General features: G+C 37.0%; 1 pseudogene; it reads left to right on the top strand.

Moving 5' to 3' along the window:
• Window positions 1–13,597: 13,597 nt before the first annotated feature.
• LOC131050576 (aquaporin PIP1-2-like) lies at window positions 13,598–16,276 on the top strand (annotated as a pseudogene).
• The last annotated feature ends 287 nt before the right edge of the window (window positions 16,277–16,563 follow it).

The raw sequence follows: 16,563 nt of genomic DNA, 5'->3' as shown, positions 1-16,563 counted from the left end.
ATGTTAGATGTTAACGGGGAAATTAGAGTGATGTTGGGAGGGGGTGGGGGGAGGGGGCGGAGGGGCGCAAATGAGCTTCCACCTTCACGTGGCTGGCCTTGTTAAGTAGAGAATATTAAACTATTCTCGAAACAAAGCGAAGCTCAATAAAATAACACACTTTTCAATATTTCATTATGTTGTACAGTTAATCTTATTGAATAATGTATATTGAATCTTAATTGCAGGGTCCAACAGAGCCAACACGAACAACAACACCACAAGTTGTTGGGTATAATGAACTCCCATATTGTCTTGTATGTACACTAACACTATGAGTTGCTTCTAGTGCTGATATGCATGGGGCGACTGCAAAAGTTGTGAATATGCCTCCTCCTTGTAAGTTTTTTTATTAGTTGACATTTTCTTTAGCATTTTTTAATTTTCCTTATCATTTTAAGTCTAACCACTTTTATATGGAATTTATTGTTCTAGTTTTTTTCTATCTGCCAGACATTATTGATATAAGGACTTACATTGCATCCATTTTTTCAATTAGGTATTATAAAGGGTAGGTTGTATTTGTAAATGTCTCTTTGAGTTCATCCAAATTTTATAACTGTTACCTCACATTTCGTTATTGCTGCAACATGGATTATGGCCAACATAGGCTATGATTGCAACCTCTTGGTGCCATAGAGTCTCTTTGTTCTTAAAATTGTAGCGGACTGTCAGGTACATTCCCTCTTTTGCACTCCAAATTGTAGCGGTCAATGCACATGACCAAATTTCCTTTGACATCTAGAGGATAGTATTAACTTTCAAGTAATTAGAGGCTTCTGAGGTGTATTTGACCAGTACTTATTTTTGTGGGATATGATGGTTGTGTTTTAACTCATCTTAAGATGATCTCAATGATTAATCATTCACTAATGACATTTTTTCATTTTTCTTTATGAATGTTGGCAATTTTTACAAGTTAAGAGACCCATTGAGCACATAGGCATCTTTCAACATTTGTTAATAGGGGGAGGAACAATTCTTTCTAATGCTAAAGAGAATACAATGAAATGCACAATGACCCATTTGTAGGTCTCAACCTCCAAGAGACATAATAAAGATTCTTGAGTCATCTATGTGCATGTTAGACAACCTCAATCTATTAGAAGCTTGAATTAACATATAATTAGATGAGTGCACATCAAAAAGTTGCTACCTCCTAGAGGTAGGAATAAAATGCATCAAAGTAGCCTTGTAAATTCATTACTTTGTTAATATAATACTTGATCTCTCTAACAAAAACTCATAATGCATAGTGATTATGATAGCCAATAGTTCTCATTTGATGATCATCTAGGTCAAATTTTGATCTCAAAGAAACTTATCGCAAAAGGGATCTTGAACTATCCTCATTCACAGTCAAATCTCACTATAGTTGAGATATCAAAGTTTTCAATCACAAGAAAGATATAGCAACAGTAATGTAGATGTCAACTTGAAGAGAATGAGTAGTGACAATAGAAGTCATGCAAAGTTAGAGACCAAGAGTTGCCGGTCAAACCAAAAGCCCTAGATCCATAGATGATACACAGAGTGGTCAAATAACTCTCCACAAGTGTAGATAGATAGCAAATCACAGTGGTGAAGGTTTTTTAGTGGTGATGAGAAAACACTTAGATAAGAGATCATTTTTAAAAGATGACAAGGATGCCATCATACTCATTGTAAGTGACAATAAGGACATTCGCTATTGCAAAGGCAGTTGTGAGTAAGAATTTTTGTATCAAATCAATATAAATACTATCCTGTGCCTATTGCAGAAGCCATACACCTGAGCCAATATTCATAGTGATAAAGGAGCCTTTCAACGTTAGCAACATAGGATATAGACTATCAAAGTTTCAAACAGTGGTAGGCATGCATTCAAGGTAGCTCAAATAGAGGAGATTTGATAGAGCACAAGCCATGATAGAAACCTAGAGACAAATCCCTGTATCGAGCATAGTTATGAAGGATAGTGCCCTAACAAGATCTAATGATTTGCTTGAATTGATCAAAATATTGCTGCATTATTAGCCGATAGACTACTTTGTGTGGGGTTTTGACCCGAAACCTGTTTCACGCCGTAAAACAATTAACGGGTTGATGTGAAACTGCCGGCTTTCAGAAGTCATTATATAATTTTTTGTATTATTAAAAAAAATAAAAAAAATACTCGTCGGAATTCTGACGCCCCCTATATTTGCACCAATGACTATACCGTCGAGCATACAATATCCTCGTTGGTACATAGTTCCTGGTTGCCATCGGACGACATTGGCATTCTGATGGAAATTAACGAAAAACATATGACGTGGATGCTGTATGCCCGACGACATTCTCTTAGCGAATGAGCAACTGGGGTAGCACTTGCCGATGAAATCCATCGGTAGGACTTACACTAGCAGCGAAGGGAACATTTGGTCTTGCCGATAGCCGATGAGGCTATCAGTAAGACATACACCGATGGAGACCTGAAACCTCCATCGGTAAGCCATACACCGATGGAGGCCCAATGGTTTTTGTCAGAATTTCGACGTTGGTGAGCACCATCAGAGTATCTGACAATAATTTTTCGACGGTTGTGTTTGTTAGTAGTTTGACGAAAAATAGTCGAAATTGAGCCCCAAATGTACTAGTGATGATTAGTTATAGTCGAGTGGTAGGGTTGAGGATAGGGCCTTATGGATCCAAACACAGGGTGAGTGGCAGGCAACGAGAGACAACTTGATTGCAGAGAGTGATTGCCTTTGAGTTGAGAGAGATGACATTGTGGCTTGAGCGCAACAGGCTACTGACTCTTATCAGTGGTACTTTACTAACAGAATAGATGGGCAAGCTATGGCTGATTGGTTGTTAGAGTTTGGTCTAGACATATCATATTGGTACCGATTATATGAGGGTGTGGAACCTGTAGGGCTGAGGGCTCTAAATTATAAAGTTGCTAGGACACGGAGTTGCTCGTAGAGTCGAGGACAGTCTAGGGCTACCGCCAACAGTGGAGGTGTCATGGGTCCATCATGTAGACCTCCACTACCTCGAGGGCATTCAGGGGCAAGTACCTCAGGTAGTAGTTAGGTTAGGGCTAGAGATGCTAAGGATAAAGAGAGCATTGGTTGACTCTCTTTTGTTATAGAGACTTGTACATTTTAATTGAGCATGCGGGCCTTATTGTATTTTATGGACATTGTGACATTGTACTCTAACACACACACACACACACACACAAGATGCAGTTTTGACGGAAAAACCTATATGATGTGCATGATGCTTCATATATGCATTATTGTTCTTTTTATGGTGTTCAATATGCGATGAATAATTCATGATACCTATGTGACACTTTTTGTACTTTATATTTTTTATTCAATGGATGTATGCACTTTATGATTCTTTTATGCTCATGCTTCTATATATGATATGCAATCTATATCTTGGATGCCTTGGATGCTATGATGGATGTAGATTATCATAAGTATGTATGTGATGGATTTATGATGGATATTGCATACTAATATGATTCTATGTGCAAGATGATATGTCCTTTTATTTTTGTTGTATGTGTATATGATGATGTGATGAAATATGATGTGGATAATATGCTAAAATGATATTCTTATACTCTAACATGTGTATGAATGTAGGATGAGCTTTATTTAATCAAGTAATACTAGCATACCTATCTTAAGAGGAATATAGGTAAAGTACGCCGAAAGATACCATATTTGTTCATTATTCTATTTAAAATTTTATTATATTATTATGCTATAATTAGTATTAAATTATTATCAAGATATGATTATATTATTATGTTTTGATATATTATTATTTTATATTACCAAATTATTGTTATTATTATATTTTTATTTTATATTCCTTCTTATCCCTATAATTAATGATATTAGATTGAGATAATTATGAAGTTAACTGATTGCACAAGATATACAAATTGATTGATCAACTAAACACATAGTGAGAGGTGGAAATGTGGATATAATTAGCATTAGATAATTGAGTGCACGAGAGGATAAAATAAATAAAATTAAATTAAAAAATAATAAAAAATATTTTTCTTCCTTTCCATGCATTTAAGTGTCACAAACACGTCAAATTAAATGCTTCTAGTTTTTATTAACCAATGTTTTTGCATTCATATGTGAATATAATACATGTTGGACATATAAATGCATTAAAGAAGTAGATATTTTTAAGAGAATAGTTGATTTTTCAAACTGTTACTTTGAGTTGCTAGATATATTTAATCTAGTATATTTTTCAATTTATAAAAAACGCATGCTTGTTAAAATAGAAATATATTTTAGTAAAAAGAAAATTATTTGTGTCATTTATTGTAATGGTATAAAAGCATATTTTTAATAGTAAACAATATTTTATGTTAAATAATGCAAACCTTTTTAAAATATGGATAAACCCTCTTAATAATAAATTCCTTCTTATATACTTTGCACTACGAAGTGATGATCTATACTCACTTTAAAATATTTTATTTTACATTTCAAATTTCACTCATTACATTTGTCCTAAAAATTTAAATTTTTCTCAACCATTATCAAATATTATTAGTTTTTGCTAAGGCCATTCAATTCAATTCAATTTTAATTAGTTTGGTCAATCACTAAAAAAAACAAAAAATTTGAACAACAATTTTATAATTTACAATTAAATTTTTTATTTAATAAATTCAGAAAGAACATTTATCTCTCTTTCTATTAATTTTAATAATCTAATAATCAAATTAATATTTATTTTTTATATATTACGTATAATATTTTTTAATCAAATTTCTAATTTCTATTAATTAATTTACTAGGGGAAGAGCACCAATAGATAACATAGTTCCAATAACCGTCACCTTATTATCATGTTGACCTCCCAATAGCTGTCATAGTGAAAACACCATTAATAAATTTGTTTTGTACCAATAGCCAATCATTTTTTGTAATTAATTGGCCCATTTGTGCACAACTATTGGAACATTTGTCCCATTTGTGTACCACTATTGGAACATTTGTGCACCACTATTGGGACATTTGTCAACAAGTACTAGCGATTTTGAGTTGACAGTTACTGGAACGTCTTTAGTTAGGTATCAGGCAACACTTTGAAATGTGTACTTTTTTACTTTTGTGCGCATAACTGATTGCACAACGTGCATCGTTACTACCCATAAGCCAGATCAATAACTATAAGCAGTTAAGGCGCATACGAAGACAACTAAAACATAATAATCAAAATCCGATGTACCATTTAGAATCTGTGGGTGCGCGAAGTTAACTATGACGGCCATTGGTGCTCTTCCCTAATACAATCATTATTGAGGATATATTTTTATTGTATGCAGATTTAATCTTGGGCATAATTTCAATCGTCGTCGTCGCCCATTGGATAAGGTCCATATGCTACGTTTGAAGATGAATATACTGTTAGGATGAAGAAATCGAATTGAAAACAACAGATAAACATAATTAATAACACACAACGCAAACAATGAAACACACAAATTTATCGTGGTTCGGCAATTGCCTACATCCACACTTGAAGCAAGGGAATTACTCTATTATTCACCAATCTAGTTTACACATATACAACTGCATTCAGGTACAACAATTAACCTTTTGAAATGAATTACAATCAGCTCTTAAAGAGCTTGCAAAGAGAATGTGAATAGCCAATAGTTTTGGCGGCAAACAGGGAAGGAGTCCGTTGGACTTCAACTTCCAACAATCTCCCACTGAAGGCCAATGAACTGCTGTAGCAAGTAGATTCCCCCACTCAGTTCTGCTATCAGTTATTGGAAAGGCCGAGAGAAGCTCGACAGAAATCAAACTTCTCCCACTTAACCACTTTAGTGAGCACATCAACTGGATTCAGGTCAGTATGAATCTTATCTACATGAAACTTGCCTTCTTCGACCATATGGCGAACATATGACTGCGAAAATCAACATGTTTTGACCGCGGCTGAGATGTCTGATGTTTAGTCATAAAAATTGCACTTTATCACAAAACAAAGCAAAATCTAATTTCTTCAAACCCAACTCGCTGAATAAGAGTTGCAACCATACCATCTCTTTTGCTCCCTCAGAAAGAGCTATTTATTATGCTTCCGCGGTTGATTGAGCAACTGTATTTTGCAATTTCGAAGCCCAACTAATCGCTGCCCCGACAAATGTGAAAGCATAACCAGAAGTAGACTTTCTTTTGTCTAAGTCACCGACAAAATCAGAATCAGTGAACCCTTGCAAAACTGCCTTGTCCTTTCCAAACCATAAACAAAAATCAGAAGTACCTTTGAGATATCTCAAGATGTACTTAACCACCTCCCAATGTGATTTGCCCGGATTAGCCATAAATCTGCTCACCAATCCCACGACATGAGCAATGTCCGATCAAGTAGACACCATAGCATACATGAGGCTTCCAACTGTAGATTTGTATGGAATTTTATCCATAAAATCCTTATCTTCTTGTGTTTTAGGACACAATTGAGAAGACAACTGAAAATGAGAGGCTAAAGGTACACAAACAGACTTAGCATCTGCCATACCAAATCTGTCCAAGACTTTTTTAATGTAGTCTTGCTGAGATAGTTTGAGTTCTCTCTTTTTTCTATCCTGAAAAATAGTCATTCCTAGGATCTTCTTTGCTGCCCCTAAATCTTTCATGGCAAATTCCTTTGCTAAGTGAGTTTTAAGTTCACTCACAATCCTCATGCTTGTGCCAGCTACTAGCATATCATCCACATAAAGGAGAATAATAATAAATTTGCCATTAGGAAGCTTCTTGTAATAGATACAAGGATCAGAATCGATGCGAATAAAATTGTGACCAATCATGAACTTGTCAAATTTAAGATACCACTGCCGAGGGGCTTGCTTAAGCCCATACAAACTGCGTTTCAATCTAGAATAAAGGTGTTCCTGCCCCTTTTTAATGAACCCTTCCGACTGATGCATAAATAGTTCCTCATCAAGGTCGCCATGGAGAAAAGTCATCTTCACATCTAACTGTTCAAGTTCAAGATCCCAAGCTACAACTAAGCCCAATACTGCTCGGATGGTAGTCATTTTAACTAGTGGCGAGAAAATTTCTTTGAAGTTGAGGTCTTTCTGCTGAGCATATCCCTTTACAACCAATCTTGCTCAAAATCTTTTGTGACCATCGGCTTCATCTTTTAGTTTATACACCCATTTATTTCTCAATGCCTTTCTGTCAGGTGGAATTGGCACCAAATCCCATGTCTGATTTCTCACTAGTGCATCCATTTCTTCGCACATTGCAGTGTGCCAGTTATCATGATCTACATTTTTACAAGCCTCTTTGTATGTTGCAGGCTCTGTTTGATCAGAGATGAGCAAAGAAAGTTCAACCTCTTCACAAAACAGTAAGTAATAATTGGAGAACTTCACAGGAGGTAGCCTCTATCTGGTTAATTTTCTCAATTGACTCTCTATTACAGTAGTAGAGTCATTCAATTTTTGTGATCTCTATTTAATCACATTAACATCACTCCCTCTGTTTTTGAGTCTGTTAGTGTCCCTGTTTGCATGGTAATCGAAATCTAGTGGATTTTTGTCCACATTGTGTGAAGGCCGATCAGAAAAGTCCCCCATGTTCTGCACGGGAGAGAGATGACACTGCTATGGGTTCGCAGAGGAGGTTGCTCTAGAATGGAGCCCATGACCATGTTGATTTTGCTAGGGCAGAGACCACGTGGATAATCTTCCACGACACCATCACTGTCAGCGACAATGGTCTTTGGTGGCGATGAACCCGTGGAGTGGGCCTACAGAGAAGGAGGGGTTGTGGCGTGAGGGTAGGTGGTGAGCGCACAGGAGTGGGTCTGCGAAGGAGAGGGAGCTACTGGGGGGTCGCGAGGAGTCTGCAGGGAGGGCCCGCGGGGTGGGGAGGCCGTGGAAGGAGGGCCAACAGGGAGCTCATGGGGAGAACAACAAGCTGCAGAGTGTGAGGACTGCGGGAGAGGGTGTGCTGCACATGAAGGCAGTGCATCATGCCTTGGGGAGAATGCATTTTGATTTGCAGAGTGTGGTGGAGGTGCAGGGCACCGGGGAGGATGCCCAACCAAAATGGAATAATGTGAGCCAGGTTGCTCACCATAATGGTGATCTTCTTTGTTTCTTCCAACATCAATGCTATGTTGGGGAGGATTTGTTCTGTTTAACAGACCCCCAAATTCTGAATTAAAAGGAGACCAAACATTTTCAACACTCACTTCATCATTCTCAGACTGAGAATTGTATTCAACAGATGTAGATGTCATAGGAGCTCCCACTGAATGAGAGACCGGAGGCAGAGCACTGGTAGTTGAATTCTGAAATAGAGACATAGGGACATAATCTGTCTCTGATTTATTTGCATCTTGAAGTGTGGGAAAGGAAGTTTCATGAAAAACTACATCCCTGCTGCAAATGATCTTTTTGTGAACTGGATCCCACAATCTGAAACCAAACTGCTCTTCTCCATACCCACAAAGATATATTTTAGCGACTTTGGATCCAATTTCGTTCGCTTTTCCTTGGGTATATGCGAGAAGGCTTCGCATCCAAACACATGAAGATGTGAGTATGAAATCCTCTTCCCTTGCCATTCCTTTTCCAGAATACCAAAATCCAATTTAGATGATGGACTTTGGTTGATTAAGTACACTGCTGTGTTACACGCTTTTGCCCAAAATTCTTTGCCTAAACCTGCATTAGACAACATACATCGTGCCTTCTCAAGGATTGTTTTAATTCATCCTCTCGGTTTCACCGTTTTCTTGAGGAGTGAAAGGAACAACCTTGATTCTTCTAATCTCATTATCAATAAAAAAAATATCAAATTCATGTGAGCAAGATTCCCCACCATTATCGGTTTGTAAGCATTTAATCCTATGCCCAATCTGATTTTCAACTAATGCCTTGAAAATTTTAAATTTTGAAAATACTTTAGATTTCCTAGAAAGCATATAAATCCATACCTTTCTTGTACAATCATCAAGAAATGTTACAAAATAGTTAGCTCCTCCAATGGAGGTTACCTCAGTTGGTCCAAAAACATCCAAGTATATAAGCTCCAGCGGTGTTGTCTTTGTGTCACGCCCACCTTTCAAAAAACTGACTCTCTTTTGTTTGCCATAGAGGCAATGTTCACAAAAGGCTAAGTCAACAAGCTTGAGGCCCGGTAGCTGATTTCTTATATGCATAACATGGAGACCTTTCTTGCTAATATGCCCAAGTCTTTGATGCCAAAGATCCGCTTTGCTATCCTCAATCACCATTGCAGCTCCCACTTCACCACGAGTCTTAAAAATGTATAGGCTTCCCACTTTGTTACCATTTGCAATCAACATGGTACCATGTGTTACTTTCCATGTATCCGGGAGAAAATTAACATTAAGACCTTGACCAAAGAGCTGTCCAACGGATATCAAATTCTGCTTCAATTTTGGGACATGGCGAACATCTTTGAGTAGCCATGTTTTACCACCTTCTAATGGCAGAAATACATCCCCTTTGCCTGTAATTTCACAAGCTTTGTTATCTCCTAAAAAAACATTGCCAAAGTGACCTTCATGGTAGTTAATGAATGCTTCAAGACATGAGGTAGCATGATAGGAGGCACCGGAATCAAGCACCCATGAATCCGAAGTAATGTCAGTTGTTGAAAGGATTAAAACGCTATCATCTTTATCATAAACTGTATTTGCTTCGCTGTCCGGCACTCTCTCTTGTGCTCTTTTGAAATTTCTGTAATCCTTTTTCACATGACCAACTTTGCCACAAAACCAACATTCACCATTTCTCTTTGCTGATTTCGATCATCTATGGTAATTATTTCTGCCTCTATTATGACTTCTACCTCTATTATCAGTGCTGACCACCGTTAAAGCTTCACCGGATGAAGGTTCATCATTCTTTCTTCTCAAATCTTCGCTGAGAAGAGTAGCTACTACATCAATAAAAACTAACTTATTTTTACCGGATATAGATGTGCTAACTGCTGTTACAACACCATCCCAGCTGCTTGGTAAAGAACACAATAATAAAGCAGCCTTGCTTTCATCATCTTGTGTCATCCCCACCGAAGTCGCTTGACTAATCAATGTATTAAATTCATTGATGTGGTTTTCCATAGCACAACCTTCCTTCATTTTCAGTTTGTACAAGCGCTTCATAATAAAAACTTTATTTGCAGTTGAAGCCATTTCATACATGGCTGAGAATCTATCCCATACATCTTTTGTTGTTGCATCACCCGTGACATTGAAGATAACATTATTGGACAGCAAGAGAAAGATTGTCGCTCTCGTCTTCTTGTCCAATTTTTCAAAATCTTCATCAGCCATCCCAGCTAGTTTCTTTGCTTTCCCTTCAAACGCAATTGAAAGGTCTTGCTTTATCAACAAAGATTCCATCTGCACTTTCCATAATCTGAAGCTCTGACTGGAGAACTTCTCTATCTTTGATTCTTCCATGATTTTGGAAATTCAAACACCAAAATCTAAACAATGATCTAACCTCGCTCTGATACCAATTGTTAGGATGAAGAAATCAAATTGAAAACAACAGATAAATAGAATTAATAACACACAACACAAACAATGAGACACACAGATTTATCGTGGTTCGGCAATTGCCTACATCCACACTTGAAGCAAGGGAATTACTCTATTATTCACCAATCTGGTTTACACATATACAACTGCATTCAGCTACAGCAATTAACCTTTTGAAATGAATTACAATCAGCTCTTAAAAAGCTTGCAAAGAGAATGTGAATAGCCAATAGTTTTGGCGGCAAACAGGGAAGGAGTCTGTTGGACTTCAACTTCCAACATATACGAAGTTTATTCTTGCAATGAGAACGAGATAAAACTGTGCATAGTGCTGACATATCTTAATTATGTTCTTCGCTTTGGTTTCAACTTATAAATATTGTATACATTAGGCAGTTTTCTTTTCTTTGTATTAGGAGTATAGACCTTTACTTTTTTTGTGGGAGCAGCTCTAAAAAATAGTAAGAGGTAATAGTAGAGAGGAAAGGAGCGAGTGTACAAGATTTGTATGTGTTTATTTTTTTAAAGATAAGAATTGCAAAAAGGAAAATGCATTTCAATAAGTTTTGTTTTGTTATAAGAATAAATTTAAGAAGGAAATTTTAAATTTTGTTTAGTTATAAGAATAAATTTAAGAAGGGAATTTTAAAAATAAAATATAAAGATTCATTATAGAAGATGTTCAATATAATATTATGAATATATAATTCATTGATTGAAAATAAAATTTGTTATTGTTAAATATGCAATGTCAGGAAACTTCTAGTTTCATCTTTAACATGGATCATTTATAAAGAGATTTTTTAGTTTAGTTTTTCACATCTTTAAAAAATAACTTTGTTCATTTATTTCTTCTTCAATTTATTATTTTGTATCTATCTTATTGTCTTCTCTCTCTATCATTATATCTTATTGTCTCTACACTCTCTCTATCATTATACCATGATTAGAATACATTAAATTATTATGAAAATTGATTTACTAATATGAATTTACTAAGAAGATGAGAATCCTTAGGTGGAGCAGGCATGCAGGGACGGAGGCAAGGGTCGTCGCGGGTCTAGACATGGCCGTGGTAGGAGCCGCCCTCTGAGCAGAGGCCGTGGGAGAGCGAGGAATGCGACTCCTCAATCTGAAGCCACCAATGAAACTGCGAGCTAGGTTCCTTATTGAGTTCTGTATAAAGTTTTTTATTTGTTTTAGACTCTCGAGCAAGTAATTTTGGCTTTAACAAGTACAATTTCTGTTAATTTGGCAGTAAAAAATCTGCCACTCAGACTCTTTATAGTTTTTTAAACGACTTTATATGTTAGGCTCGGAAGGACACTATATGTTTAGTATGGTCTGCTTGTCTGGTTGCTCTCCTTCTTGATTTCTCGGAAGGCATGCAGATGCTTCCAGCAAGAATTTTGTTAATTATCTACTAGCCATGTCAGCACTGTATTTTTGGCATAATTAATATAAATCTGGCCCTGCCTTTACTGATCAATTTTTTTTTTGTGAAAATAGTGGATAGAGAATTTCACAGAGTTGAACAACAGTTAACCAGAAAAAAACATATATGAAAGGAGCATTGTACACAACTTATTCAAAGCGAGGAGTCATATGAACTGATTACTAATCCTCTTTCACATCTCCCCATATTTTTTCTGTTTTACTTAAAATTTACTGTTTTACATAACACTCACAATTATATTTCTGCAACTAATATCCATTTCAATACCCTATAGAAGGCGAAATAAATCAGAAAAATGTGAATTTTTAAATTCAAATTCCATTCATTCCAAGAGGAACTTTCACAATATATCTTTCCTATAGCTGATATATGGCTAACTTGGGCAAAAGAAAAAAATCTGTATAGAATTTTTAGGGTCTTGCATTACCAACGAAAAAAGGAGATTAGGAAGTATTTGCAAGGAATTGTTTGATGTGAACAATCTGAAATGGACGCGTAGAGAATTCCAATTAAAGTTGGTAAAGGGATTAAGTATTCTAATGACTAAGCTTTTGAGTATGGGAGCCCAATCAAGAGGTCAAAAGCCATGACACAATATATAGGCTGGCTAGCGAATGAAATCAAGAGAGTACTTTGAATTTCAGAGAATCACAGAGTCTAATTAAGTTCATTCTGTCTTTTAAGGAATCGCCATTAGTAGTGTGTTGAATGGAAGAAGAAGAAACTCTTAGACATAGACTGAAGCACCAAGTTCGAATTCTTTTTTGCCTGCCCCACAGCAAGAATGATAGCTAGGATGATAGTGCTTTGTATGTTACTTCGCATTTCTAAAGTAGTGGAGTAAGTAGAGTTAGGGCATGTTCTTATGTAGCTTATGTAGCTCATTTTGATTAACCATTACTAAATTTTTTAAGCAATAATTTGTGGAGCTGGTGTTGTGGAGCTGGTGTCTTGTATTCAATTTTACTGCTTGTTTTAAGAAATCTCATTTTAAATTATTTTTTTATATGAATTTTTTATTAATAATGTTTGTAATTAGAACTATACACTTATTTGAGTCCCCTTTTAAAACTTGTTTCCAATTTAACAAATAGTTATTATATTAAAATAAAGAAAGATTCTAATTTATCATTTTTCTTCTTATAGATTCTATTTTTATCTTGTTTTCTTAATTAAAAATTTGAATAAAAACACTATATTGAACACTGCAACTCCTTGTTTAATATAAGATTTCAAAGATTTCAATTTATCTTTGAAACCGCACAGAACACTGCAACTCCTTAAATTTAAGGAAAAATTACACTCGATACAAACGCAAAGAAACAAGAGTGAGTTAGGTGTAGACTATTAAGTCTGTGTAGACTGGCTGAGCATGTCCGGTTGACCATTGTCAATCATCATCGTGTCCATGGCAATCAACATCAACCATTCATCAGCCATCTCTTTAAGTAATGCTGCTCCCCCTGCTATTCAACTCAGGCATTTTATTTCATTTCATTTGCAGTTGCAGTTTTTATTTAGTAACAAAGAGAAAAGAGAGTAGAAATGGAAGGAAAGGAGGAAGATGTAAAGCCTGGAGCAAACAAGTACTCGTAGAGGCAGCCACTGGCGACGGCTGCCCAGACTAGGGAAAAGGACTATACAGAACCAGGGCCTGCACCAGTGTTCGAACCAGGGGAGTTCGAGTCATGGTGAGAGCAGGAATTCCAGAGTTCATGGCAACTTTCCTCTTCATCTACATCACCATCCTCACTGTCATGGGCGTGAAAAGATCAAGTGATACGTGTTCAACCGTGGGAATCCAGGGCATCGCCTGGGCGTTCGGTGGAATGATCTTCGCTCTTGTTTACTGCACTGCTGGAATTTCAGGTACACTCAAAGAGTCTTCTGGGGTTTGATCTAAGGGCTTTGTGGGTATTGTGGAATGATATAATGGCTTTGTGAGTATTGTGAAATTGTTGGGAATGTGAAGCCTAATGGTTAGATGATCTTTCGTTTTTTCTTAGTTATTCGTTTCATAGCTGAACATGTTTGTATAAATGACTGTGTGCAGTTCATGTATGTGTGGCATTGGATATTGTTTAATAAGAATTCTCCCTATTTTGAGTGTAGATGTAAACAAATTTGCCGAACTATGATAAATCAATCGTGTATTGTCTCTTGTTATTTCTTTAATCTGTTTTGTTATAGTTTTCTCTGCTCATTTTAATCTTTACATAAATACATTAATCTGGTTGTGACTTTTGACTTTTGGGATGTTCCTGGCCAGGAAGCTGAGTTGTACATGATATGCCAGTGTTTGGGCGCCATCTGTGGAGCAGGACTGGTGAAGGGCTTTGAGGGTCATCACAACTACGAATTGCTCGGTGGCAGTGCGAATTCGGTGATTCATGGCTAGTACACCAAGGGTGGTGGTTTGGGGCTGAGATTGTGGGCACCTTTGTGCTTGTTTACACTGTTTTCTCTGCCACAGACGCCAAACGAAGCGCCAGGGATTCCCATGTCCCGGTATGTTACTTGTTTCGCCGCCCTTTGAGCCCTTCATTGGCATGCCTATTATACTTATTACTAACCCTTAGGAGAGCTTTGCAGCTTTTGGCACCCCTACCAATTGGGTTCGTTGTTTTCCTGGTCCACTTGGCCACGATTCCCATCATAGGAACAGGCATCAATCCCGCTCGGAGCTGCCATTATTTTCAACAAGGGCCACGTCTGGCATGAAGACGTTAGAATCTGCTTAACCCTGCTTGATTTCTTTTAGATCAGTTTAGCATTAGTAATTTGGGCTCTTCATTTCTGTTAGATTAGCTTAGCATGACTGATCTCAGTCGGGTATTTTTTTGTAGTGGATTTTCTGGGTTGGTCCCTTCATTGGCGCTGAACTTGCAACAATCTTCCACCAGATAATTATCCGGGCCATCCCATTCCTTTGCTCGGTTGGCGATTAGGGGACGAATTTTGACTGGGGAAAGGAGGAAAATATTGGGTTTTTGTGGGCCATCAAAGTGTGTAATGTGTGGTGAGGTAGAGGAAATAACATATCATCTGCTCCTCCAATGTAAGGTAGCTACCTCATGCTGGGAGATGATTTGGGAGCTTTGGGATGGCAAGGCCCAATCCAGAAATCTAAGGAAAGTTTTTGAAGGTTGACCTCTCGAATGGAAGAAATAGACTCTTTCTTGCATTTGGAAAGAGAGAAACAAGAGAATTTTTTTAGAAAAGGAGGAATCAGTTGAGAGATTGAAACAGAGAATTAACCTTTCTATTGAGGAAGTTGTTAGGGCAGCGGTCTCTCAATTCTTTAACCTGGGTGTTCCTTATACTTTGGAGGATAAAAAGGTGCAAGAAATCTAGCCAGACATTCGTATTAGGCCCATTAAGGGGCTTGGTTGGGGTAATTCAACATTGAGGGAGCCTACTGATATTGTGTGGGAGAAATGGATAGAAGGGTGGTGGAAAATTAACTTTGATGGGGCTTCTAAAGGAAACTCGAGAATATCATGAGTTGGCTTCATTGTTCAGGATTGGGATGGTAACACTTTGGCCCTGGGGGCAAAAAAGTTGGGAGAAGGGATGAAGAATGTGGTTGAGGCATTAGCGACTTTGGCAACTATCAAATTTGGTAAGAGGTTGGGTCTTCCAAGAATTCATTTAGAAGGGAACTTTCTTATTATTATTCAGGTGATAATGAAGGGGATAATAAATGCCTAGCATCTTCAGAATACTATTGAGAATATTGTGGAGAAGTTGTCAGCTTTTGAAGATTTTTAAATTAGCCATGTAAGACGATCAAGGAATGTGGAAGCAAACAAACTTTCAAAATCGGCTTCAACTTTTGTCAAGGTTGGGGAACTGCAGTTTGAAGACTTTAGGAACGTAAGTTTAGAAGGGAATGTTTAAAGGAATGTTTGCAGGTACATAAAATTAATGAAACTGCAAAAATTACATAATTGAAATTAATGCAACTTTTTGGAAGGTGGTGGCATTGTTTTTGTACTTGGCATTAATAGCAATTTAGGAGTTCATGGAGGTTGTTTTAATGCAAATTAATTTTTCTCTTCTTTCTCGATGTTTCGATTGAGTGTTTGGTGAAGGAAAAATCGTGAAACGACAAAGCGAAAAGCAATTTTAGTGCAGACACGGAAAAATGGAAGCAAATTTCACGATGAAGACAAGAAAACAGTTATGCCCGTTCCTCGGCCCTGTGTCAGAAAGGAGGCTTAAAGGAATGTTGTTGTACGAGGATGATAGATTGATCAAATGCATGAAACTGATTTTAGGTGAGGGATTTGGGGATTTAAGGCACTTATACCAAACAAACATGGATGTCTATTCCTTAATAATGACGTGGAGATTGGATTTGGAGGACTCAGTGGAAACTATTAAGAGAGTATTGGTAGCAATTGTGCCTCAAGATTACTTGGAAGGGATGGAATCAATTCTTGAATGGGAAGTTCCTGGAGTAGGATTTGATGTGTGGGAAGGCATTGAAGACATGAATCATGAGGTTT

Source organism: Cryptomeria japonica, chromosome 4 (genome assembly GCF_030272615.1).
Source record: "Cryptomeria japonica chromosome 4, Sugi_1.0, whole genome shotgun sequence".
In the NCBI taxonomy this organism is placed as follows: domain Eukaryota; kingdom Viridiplantae; phylum Streptophyta; class Pinopsida; order Cupressales; family Cupressaceae; genus Cryptomeria; species Cryptomeria japonica.
Note: the sequence above shows the minus strand (reverse complement) of the source record. Positions and strands in the feature narration are given on the sequence as shown.